Here is a 12,149-nt window from a genome sequence, read left to right as displayed (position 1 = left end):
TGAAAGAACTTAGAATTTCAACTGAAGAACTTTTCAAAAGCTGCTTAATGATTCAAGGATTTAATCAAGGGGGCCGGCCATATGTTCTATAAAATTAGAGATCATCATCAAAGATATGCATTCAAGTGCATGGATGCATGTAATTTACTCATAAACTTCATACAACATATTTCTTTGTAGGCCGTGGATACATGAGAACAAGGTTGTCCCATCCACCTACTATTAATGTTTGATGTATCATAAAGGCAGAGTCGAAAAAAAGATAGATGTCGATGGCAAGCCATTCACTGAAGCTGAGTCATACTTTGCGGATGCAAAGTTCTAATTAAATAACTACGTCCTGAGTGAAGTCAAAGTTGGCAACGTCTCAAAGGTCAAAAGTGATGACATTGCAATGACCAAGAATGTTGAGCCCATCACCAAGAGAGCTGGAGTAGGAACTATGAAAGTTGTCATTAAGGAAGATCAAGTGCTCCACGAATAAGATACCTCAAATGAATATTGCATCTTCAAGCAAAAGGGTAGAACATGCACTTCGCTATGTTTACAAGGTTAAGAAAGTCGAAGAACAGTCTCCTAAGTTGCAAGGAAATGCATTAGGAGGAATGACCCTTCCTATCAGGCAGATTGACATGGTAAAGGTATCATCAAAATTACATGGAAAATTTGTGGCCAGTAGTCTGCCACAAAATGATGCACTCCCAGAGAAGCGTACAGACAAAGGTTTCGATCCAAATGCTTATAAACTACTTGTAAAAGCTGGATAAAATCCTAGTGAACTATCAAAATTAGGGATGCTTCCCTCAGAACCTATTACAAGGCGATCACTTGGGTTTAGGATACAAATAACCTTCGCCAGTCCGCATCTCTATAAGAAGGGCAAGTAACAACTACATCACTACGGAATACGAATCTGTTGCTTCTAATGAAAGGCCTTCTGTCTTCGATCGCCTAGGAAAATCAACTACAAGAACTTCCGTATTTGAGAGATTAGGGTCTTTGAAGAAGAAAATCAAGTTGCGCAGAAACTATAAAAGCATGAAAGCATCTTCTATGTCTAAATCTCAAAGACTCGCCAATATTTGTCAAAGTTTGATTCCTTCCTGGATGAGGAAACAAACAAACCTTGTGGTTTCATGCGGAGAGGTACTAAAAGTAAAGTCGCATGTTGTGGTCTACACCAAAGAACGTGATGAAGATGAAAAGAGTGTTGGATCTTCATATCATGTTAGTGCACAAAATGAGTGTTATACTTCATCTCCAAAAAATATTGATGAAGAATTGAAGGATGTTTCCTAGTTTTACCACATATCTTTCAATGATCGTGATCCTCAAGAAGACGAAGACGCTGAAGATGCCCCACCCGAACTTGAGAAAGAGATTAAAATGACCGTCGATGCACTGAAAGAGGTCAACCTTGGCATTGAAGATGATCCAAGGTCCACTTATGTAAGTGTTTTTCTCGTATTTGATGAAGAAGTTTCTTACGTTAAGCTACTTAAGGAGTATAAGGATGTCTTTGCCTGGTGTTACAAAGAGATGTATGGATTAGACCGCAAAGTGGCAGTCCATCATCTTGCGGTCAAGAAAGTTGCCCGTCCTATCAACCAAGCTCAACGACGTTTTAGGCCAGAGTTGCTTCCCTTAATCAAAATTGAAGTTAACAAGCTTATTGAAGTTGGCTTCATTCGTGAAGTTAAGTACCCCACATGGATTGCAAGTATTGTCCATGTGAGAAAAAAGAATAGAAAAATTCGAGTTTGTGTCGACTTTAGGGATCTCAATAATGAATGCCCTAAGGATGAATTTCCGCTGCCTATTCCAGAGCTTATGATCGACGCCACCATTGGATACGAGGCGATGTTTTTTATGGATGGTTCATCTGGCTACAATCAGATTCGCATGTCACCTAAAGATGAAAAGCTTACTACATTTCTTACACCTAAATGTATTTATTGCTATAATGTAAAGCCTTTTGGCTTGAAGAACGCTGGCGCCACTTACCAAAGAGCTATGCAAAATATCTTCGATAGCATGCTTCACAAAAACATTGAATGCTATGTTGATGACTTGGTGGTAAAATCAATAAAGAGAAAAAACCACCTGCAAGACTTGAGAATGGTGTTTGATCTACTACGGAGGTATCAACTCGGAATGAATCCTTTGAAATGTGTATTTGAAGTTACTTCTGGAAAATTCTTTGGCTTTGTTGTTCGACATGAGGGATAGAAATTGATCAAGCCAAAGTGATGCAATCCTGAAAATGCCCGAGCCAAGAAATATCCATGAATTAAAAAGTCTACAAGGGAAGTTGGCATATCTTAGGAGATTAATCTCAAATTTAGCTGGAAAGTGTCAACCATCCAGTCGTCTCATGAAGAAGGGTGTCCCTTTTGAGTGGGACTATGCTTGTAGTAGCGCATTAGACATCATCAAATCTTACTTGATGAGGCCTCCAGTTCTGGAAGCTTTCATGCCCGGGAAGCCATTAATACTATATATAACAGCACAAGAAAGATCAGTTAGAGCACTCTTAGCCCAAGAGAATAGTGAAAGGAAAGAAAATTCCCTTTACTACTTGAGTAGAATGATGACGCCAAACAAGTTGTAGTATTTACCTATCGAGAAGCTATGTTTGGCCCTAGTCTTCTCAATTCAGAAGTTGAAACACTACTTTCAAGCTCATGTTGTCCGTCTTATTTCCAAAGCAAATCCCATCAAGTTTGTGATGTCAAAACCTATCCTTAGTGACCGACTAGCAAGGTGGTACCTCCAATTTCAATAATCTGAGATCGTGTACGTGCCTCAGAAAGATGTGAAAGGGCAAGTATTGGCAGACTTCTTAGCTGATTATCCAATACCATACGATTGGGAGCTAACTGATGAGCTACCCGACAATGATGCAATGGTCGTCGAAGATCAACCTCCTTGGAAGATGTATTATGATGGCGCCGCACATTGCGAAGGAGCTGGTGTGGGTGTAGTGTTCACCACTTCCCTAGAAGAGGTCCTGCCATATTATTTTACTTTAATGTAATGTTGCTCCAATAATGCTTTAGAATATCAAGCACTCATACTTGGGCTTAAAATGATTGTTGATATGAAACAACTCCAATTACATAATTTTGGAGACTCCGAGTTGGTGATCAATCAATTTCTAGGTAGCTATGAGGTCAAAAATCTAGAATTGTGTCCCTATCATGACTATGCACAGAAGTTGATTGGATGGCTTGGTGATATCACTCTTCAGCATGTTCCAAGGAAGGAAAATAAGAAAGCTGACGCTTTAGCTGCCCTAGCTTCAATATCGACTTTGCCTGACCAACCGCAAATCACTATCTGCCAAAAATAGATAGTACCACCAGATGGGGATGAGGAGGAAGAAAGCAAGCTTGAGTGTCTTGTAGCCGTTTCTAAAGCTGAGAAGGTTGATTGGCGATAAGACACGATCGACTACTTATGCTATGAGATACTTCTACAACATCCAAGGAGAAAGACTTAAATCTGTCGTAGTGCCCCTCGCTTCCTTTACTACAAAGATACTTTGTATCGAAGATCACTCGAGGGAGTTCTCTTGCGTTGTTTAGGGGAAGATGAAATGACTCAAGCTATGCAAAAGGCACATTCTGGAGTTTGTGGATCATATCAATCTGGGTCGAAGCTACATTTTTACATAAAAAGAACGGGGTATTATTGGCCAATGATGATCAAATATTACCTGGACTATGTTCGAAGATGGAAAGCATGCTAACTTCATGAAAATTTTATACACTAGCCTCTTGAAGTGTTACATCCAACTGTAGCATCTTGGCTATTTGATGCTTGGAGATTAGATGTTGTTGGACCGCTATCGAAATCTTCTGGTGGCCACTTGTATATCTTAGCTATAACTGAATACTTCTCGAAATGGGCGGAGGTTGTCTCCCTCAAAGAAGTAAAGAAGGAGAATGTTGCAAACTTCATTAGAGTGAACATCATCTATCATTTCGGTATTCCTAGTTATATCATAACAGATATTAGCAAGTCGTTCGATAACAAATTGATGACCAAGATATACGACCTCTTTGGATTCAAGAAACGTAATTCGTCAATGTATTATGCTGCTGCAAATGGACTAGCCGAAGCATTTAACAAGACACTATTAAACTTGTTAAAGAAGGTCGTCTCCAAATCTTAAAAAGATTGGCATGACAGAATGGAAGAAGCTTTGTGGGCATATCGGAAGAATCATCGCACGCCAACATAAGCTACTCATTATTCTCTTGTTTATGCAGTCGAAACAGTTCTTCCTCTTGAGCGTCAAATATCATCCTTGCGGCTCGCTATTCATGAAGGGCTTACTGAAGAAGAAAACACTCGTTTATGCCTTGAAGAACTATAGGCCCTTGACGAGAAAATGTTAGAAGCTCAACAAAGTCTCGAATACTATCAAGCTCATCTTTCTCGTGCTTTAAATAAAAAGGTTCGCCTAAGGTCTTTCCAAGTCGGTGATCAAGTCCTTGCAGTAAGAAGGCCCATTATCATTTCTCATAAGTTGAAAAGCAATTTCACCTCAAAGCGGGATGGGCCATATATGGTGCAAGAAGCCTATTCAGGTGGTGCTTACAAGCTTGTAGATGCGGATGGTTTGTGGATCGGTCCCATCAATAGAAGATTCTTGAAGAAGTATTATCTTTAAGGAAAATACTCTCCTTGGCGTACGAGCCTAAACTGCATGTTGCTAAACTCCTGGCCCGCATGAGTCTAAACTATGTATGGCCCACACAAAAAAGTTTGATAAGTTGAAAACCTCGAATGAGGTGGCCTAGGCAAAAGTTAGGACAAAAAAAAGTCCGCTAGGTTGAAAACCCCGTGAGAGGCGGCCTAGGGCAAAAATAAATAAAGAACTTATCTTTTTGAACTGTGTTATGACTTGATCCTCTTCACCGAGGTACGTAGGCAGCTTAGAGTCTTGTTCTAAGTTTAGTCGCATGAGTAAAAAAAATATTGGCTTTGAACTACGTTATGGCTTGATCCTCTTCACCGAGGTATGTAGGCAGCTTAGAGTCTTATTCTAAGTTCAGTCGCGTGAGTTTAAAAAAAAGGGCATGACATGATGTGAATATCAAATATTAAAATTGAGATCAGCACATTGGTGTCTTGAAATCAAAGGCGTACATTGTAGAAAGAAATAAGGCAACCTACATCAAACCGAGAAAGGTATTTAATTTATTCAATATTACAAAGGTCCGATACATCAATGTCAAAAAAAAAAGAGGATAAAAATATTCACACATCATCTAAGTCATAAAAGCAATTGACGCAAAGAATTGCCTCATTTCTTCCGAAGATGATGCTACCACAAAAGTTTTGCGTCATTGAATCCAACGTGAATTGTGGCTCCATCATATGGCATAATTATGGAAGTTGTAGTTTGAGTTCTAGAGGGTCGATCAATGCATGATGGGGAACTTTGACGGATCCAGAAGGTGTTATGCCTCAGAAATTTCTATATGCATGCGAATCTGAAGGTTCACTGCGCTTAGGTCGACTTCGAGAATTTTCTGTTGACAGTCCGAAAGGAGTTCTATCATGAAATTCACATATATTTCAGGTCTCTGAGTTACTTTCTAACGGAGTAAACGAATTACAATTTCGACACTCCTAGCTCGAGATAAGATTTATTTCGCCGAAAGTACGCGAATCTGCAAATTTATTGCAGTTAGGCCAATTTCGAGAATTTTCTGTTAACAGCCCGAAAGAAGTTCTGCCATGAAATTCACATATATTTTAGGTATCTGAGTTTATTTCTAACGGAGCAAATGGATTGCAATTCCGACACTCCTAGCTCAAGATACAATTTTTCTCGCCGAAAGTACGCAAATATGAAAATTTACTGCAGTTAGGTCGACTTCGAGAATTTTCTGTCGACAGTCCAAAAGGAGTTCTGTCATGAAATTCAAATGCATTGTAGATCTCTGAGTTTACTTCTTAAAAGCACAGACGGATCATGATTCTGACACTCCTAGCTCGGGATATGATTTTCTTCCACTGGAAGTATGCAAACCTGAAAAGTTACTGCAGTTAGAACAAATTCAAGAAACTGTGGCAACCAATCCAGAAGGAATTTTGATGCGAGGCTGCGATATAAGTCTGGTTTCAGGTGCATAAAATAGCTTTCGGGTTGCACTCGCCTACACCAGTTTATGGCTAGTTCTGCAAGAGTGGCCAAAGTTGCGAAATGAGCAAGTCATGCCTAGAGGTCAACTTCGGAAATTAATTCTGGTCTCCCCAAAAGGATATTCAATCTTAAACTTTTACATGTTGCATCACTTGATACCTGGTTTCTAGGGGATTAAGGGTCTCGCCATTTGAGCGCTCCTAACTTAAGATATGGATTTTTTCACTAGAGAGCGCAAAGCTGTAAAACATATGTACCTGACTTAGAGATCAACTTCAAGAATTAACTCGAATAAATGCGAAAGGAATTTCGAGATGAAATTCGGATATGTCATTGCCACTGAAGTCTAGTTTCTACTCAATCAAGCGACTTCTGATTTGGCCTTGTTCACACTAAAATGTGATTTTTTTAACTGCAGGCGCACGAAGTGACTGACACATGCTGTATTAGAAAGCAACTCTGCCGCACGTGATCTTCACTGCATCTCCAGCATCATATCATGAAGCTTTTGCTGTATACTATTTTCTAAACTTGGCATAGGCTTCCAATACTAACGGACGCACTGCGAAGTTCCTAGAAACATACGAGCAAGTAATCCAGTTAGAAGTCATAAAATACATGTGTATACGGCCAAAACCGATTAGTCCTTCGTACGAACTAGTCGAGATGGTAATACATTGGTCGAAGAGCATCTTCATAATATCAGGTTGAGGTCCGAAGTCAGGTCATCAAGTTTCGAGTTCTAGGACCGATCAACATCAAGTTCGATATTATTATCGAGCTCGAATCCAAATGGAACTATGAGGCGAAGCGAAATTATCGAGCTTATGAGTCAGAGACCGACCGACACCGACCCCGAATAAATACCGGGCTCCGAGTCGGAATAGAGCTCTGAGTCAAGATCGAGAGCTCGAGTCGATACCGTGCTCGAGTCAATATCGAGCTCATAGACAAAAATCGTTGCAACCGCAGTAGGAGAGAGAATCCTGGCGGGAATTAGGGAAAAACTGATTCATCATGGGTTCCCCACTATGTATTTTTTTTTTATTATTATTATTATAGGATCCCTCCATTATAAAAGGGGATGATTATTGTTTCTGTATGGGCATCAAGACATTCACACATTGTAACAAAAAGTACTATTTCTCATATTGAAAGATTAACCCTTTAAGCTCCATTACTTCATCTTATTTTGCTCAATCATTTTCCTATTTTCAATTGTGTTTATCTTTCATTCTTTATAGTCAAGATTGGAGATTTTTATTTCTCTTTACGATTTGTGTCAAGTTATACCACATACCCTTAGAACTACATACAAATTCAACTCTATCCGATTTTCGAGTAAACAGTTTGGCGCCCACCGTGGGGCTAAGGATAACAGTGGTTATTTGATACAAATCTGCAACACACACCATTTTACGCTTGTCTTTTGAAAGTGTCTTTGATTTCGGATTAGCAATGATAAACTCTCGATTAATGGCCTTACCTATCGACAATGAAGCTGGCCTTCAAGATGAAAACAACAACTTGATGCCCAAGGCCGGAAGGCCGCTTGTCGATGCCGTTGAAGCTCGAGTCGAAGTACCACTAGACGTTAATTCGCATGTGGCCCTTGAGGAAAACCAATGTTCTGAACCTGGAAATAACATTCATGGTGGTACTCGATCTGCAGCTCGAGACACCCATAACGAGGAAAACGGAGTCAACTTGCGTATGATTTTTGAAATGTTGCAAGCCCAACAGGTAGCGATAGCTCAGTTGCAGAGCCAAACCCAGGTACCGAGCAAGCCGGAGCCCAGTCCACCTCAAGAAATTGCCCACAAAATGGATCTAGCCATAGTAAGGTCAAATGAGCAAGAATCACGGACTACTCCCGAAATTGCTAAGATACTCGAGGAGCTCACAAAGCGGATCGAAGCAAACAATAAAAAAGTAGAAACATATAACTCCAGGGTCGATTAGATCCCGGGGGCACCACCTATGATAAAAGGGTTGGATTCCCAAAAATTCGTGCAAAAGCCTTTTCCCTCGAGCGCAGCCCCAAAACCAATCCCCAAAAAATTCTGTATGCCCGAGATTCCCAAATATAATGGAACGACCGAACCCAGCGAACACGTCACCTCTTACACATGTGCCATCAAGGGTAACAATTTAGAAGATGATGAAATCGAATCTGTGTTGTTGAATAAAATCGGAGAGACCCTCTCGAAGGGAGCAATGATTTGGTATCACAACCTGCCACCGAATTCCATCGACTCATTTGCCATGTTAGCAAATTCTTTCGTAAAGGCACACGCCGGTGCCATAAAAGTCGCAACAAGGAAATCAGACCTTTTCAAAGTAAAATAAAGGGATAATGAAATGCTGAGGGAGTTCGTGTCCCAATTTCAAATGGAACGCATGGAATTGCCACCGGTCACAGACGATTAGGCCGTTCAAGCTTTCACCCAAGGGTTTAACGAGCGAATTTCGATAGCGTCACGTTGACTGAAACAAAATTTGATCGAGTATCCAGCTATAACGTGGGCAGATGTGCACAATCGATATCAGTCAAAATTCAGGGTCGAAGACGACCAATTAGGAGCTCCTTCCGGATCAGTACATCCAAACAGGTCAACTATTAAAAACCAGAGGGACATCGACAGAGAGTCAAGGTCGAACAGAGACCGATATCAACCATACACCGCAAATCGAAGGAACAATGGTTCGGGACGCAATTCCGCCTGGAACAATCGAAGAAGTGATCGAGGACAGAATTCTCGGGGACTTATGAGTAAAAGTGGTTTCGACAAATATGCTGATCCTATAGAGGCACCTCGGTTATTGGAATATAACTTTAGCATCGATGCATCAGGCATTGTATTGGCAATTGGAAGGATCAAAGATACTAGGTGGCCCAGACCCATGCAAACCGATCCTTCCCAAAGAAACCCAAATTCAATGTGCAAATATCATGGCACACATGGCCACAAGATCGAGGATTGCAGACAATAAAGGGAGGAGGTAGCCCGTCTATTCAATGGGGGCCACCTTTGAGAGTTCCTCAGCGATTGAGCCAAGAATCATTTCAGAGAGAGAGACGCCAACAGAAAAAATGAACAGGAGGAACCCCAACATATCATTCATATGATCGTCGGTGGGGTCGACACTCCACAGGGACCCATACTCAAACGCACAAAGATACCAATCACTAGAGAAAAATGAACCCGAGATTATGTGCCCGAAGGCACTTTATCATTCAATAACGAAGAAGCCAAAGGCATTTCTCAGCCCTACAATGATGCTCTGGTAATTTCTATCTTATTAAATAAAGTTCAAGTTAAGCGTGTTTTAGTGGATCCAGGTAGCTCTGCGAATATCATCCGATCGAGGGTCGTGTCGCAGCTCGGTCTGCAAAATCAAGTCATGTCGCAGCTCGGGTCTTAAATGGCTTCAATATGGCCAGTGAAACAACTAAAGGGGAGATTATTCTACTGGTAAACGTGGCTGGGATCATCCAAAATACCAAGTTCCACTTAATCGAGGGCAACATGAGATACAATGCCCTACTCGAAAGGCCTTGGATCCACAATATGAGGGCAGTACCTTCGATTCTCCACCAAGTGATGAAATTCCTAACGTCGGACGGTGTAAAAACAGTATACGGGGAGCAACATACTGCGAAGGAAATATTTGCAGTCGATGAAGTGACACCGATATCGACACTACCAACCTCGAAAAGGTCGAGCATCAAAGGTAAATGATAAATCAAATAGCAATCACAACCGCCAGCCTCGACCAAATAGGTGAAGCAGGAGATAGAAGAAGAGGAGGAGGATTTTATGACCCCTCGAACTTTTATCATCCCCGAAGATTCTGACGCCACCAAATCAACGGTCGAAGAGCTGGAACAGGTTATATTGATCGAGTATCTACCCAAGAGAAAGGTATACCTGGGAACGGCATTGACTCCCGAACTCAGGAAAAAACTTATTCAATTTCTTATTAATAACATAGATTGTTTTGCTTGGTCCCATTTAGACATGACAGGGATCCCACCGTCGATAACAATGCATCGGCTAAGCCTGGACCCTAGGTTCAAACCGGTGAAGCAAAAAAGAAGACCTCAGTCCGAGGTAAAGCACGCATTTGTAAAGGACGAGATAACTAAACTTCTCAAAATAGGGTCGATTCAGGAGGTGAAATATCCTGAATTGTTAGCCAATGTAGTTGTAGTCCCTAAAAAAGGGAACAAACTTAGAATGTGTGTAGATTATAAGGATTTAAACAAAGCGTGCCCCAAAGATTCTTTTCCACTGCCTAACATCGATCGCATGATCGATGCCACGGCCGGCCACGAGATCTTTACTTTTCTCGATGCCTATTCCGGGTACAATCAAATCCAAATGAACCTGTAGGATCGAGAAAAGACTTCATTTATCACCAAGTATGGAACATATTGTTATAATGTAATGCCCTTTGGGCTAAAGAATGCAGGAGCTACTTACCAACGCCTAGTAAATAAAATATTCGAAGAAAAAATAGGTAAGTCAATAGAAGTTTATATTGATGACATGCTAGTTAAGTCCCTACGCGCAGAGGACCATTTGACTCATTTGCAGGAGACGTTCGAGATTTTAAGGAAATACAACATGAAGCTCAACCCCGAGAAATGTGCTTTCGGGGTTGGTTCAGGCAAGTTCCTTGGCTTCATGGTATCGAATCGGGGGATCGAGATCAACCCGGATAAAATCAAGGCCATCGAAGACATCACCGTCGTGGATAGTGTAAAAGCCATGCAGAAGCTAACTGGATGGATAGATGCCTTAGGCTGATTCATTTCGAGGTCGTCGGATCGAAGCCACAAATTTTTCTCTCTACTCAAAAAGAAGAACGATTTCGCATGGACCCCGGAATGCCAACAGGCATTAGAAGAATTGAAGCGATACCTCTCGAGCCCACCACTGCTTCACACTCCGAAGGCAAATGAGAAAATTTACTTATGTTTGGCAGTATCGAAAATCGCGGTAAGTGGCGTCCTAGTTCGAGAAGAGCAAGATACGCAATTTCCTGTTTATTATGTAAGTCGAACCTTAGGAGAAGCAGAAACTAGATATCCACACCTAGAGAAATTGGCACTTGCACTGATAAGCGCCTCTAGAAAGTTAAGACCATACTTTCAATGTCACCTCATACGCGTGTTAACCACTTACCCACTTCGTAATATTTTGTACAAGCCCGAACTATCGGGCCGATTGGCCAAATGGGTCGTCGAACTTAGTGGGTACGATATCAAATATCAACCCCGTACGGCCATCAAGTCTCAAATTTTAGCAGACTTCGTGGCTGATTTCACGCCAACCCTCGTACCCGAAGTTGAAAAAGAACTCTTGTTAAAATCAGTTACATCATCGGGGGTTTGGACCCTCTTTACAAATGGTGCTTCGAATGTGAAGGGGTCCGGGCTTGGCATCGTTTTGAAACCCCCCATGGGTGGCACTATTAGGCAATCTATCAAAACTTCTAGGTTGACTAACAATGAGGCCGAGTACGAGGCCATGATTATAGGTCTCGAGCTAGCTAAAAGCTTGGGAGCAAAAGTCATTGAAGCCAAATATGACTCTTTACTAGTGGTGAACCAAGTAAACAAAACCTTCGAAGTTTGAGAGGATAGAATGCAAAGGTATTTGGACAAACTACAGGTAACTTTGCACCGTTTCAAGGAATGGACTTTACAACATGTGCCTCGAGAATAAAACAGTGAGGCCGATACACTCGCAAATTTGGGGTCATCGGTCGAGGTAGATGAGATCGACTCGGGGACTGTCGTTCAACTCTCGGGATCCGTAATCGAGGAGGATCATACTGAGATAAATTCTACAAGCTTAACCTGGGATTGGAGGAATAAGTATATTGAATACTTGAAGAACGGAAAACTCCCATCGAACCCTAAAGAATCGAGGGCCCTACAAACCAAAGCTGCTCGATTCACATTGGCTGAAAATGGAAC

The sequence above is a fragment of the Nicotiana tomentosiformis genome, chromosome 3, assembly GCF_000390325.3.
Source record: "Nicotiana tomentosiformis chromosome 3, ASM39032v3, whole genome shotgun sequence".
Taxonomy (NCBI): domain Eukaryota; kingdom Viridiplantae; phylum Streptophyta; class Magnoliopsida; order Solanales; family Solanaceae; genus Nicotiana; species Nicotiana tomentosiformis.
Note: the sequence above shows the minus strand (reverse complement) of the source record.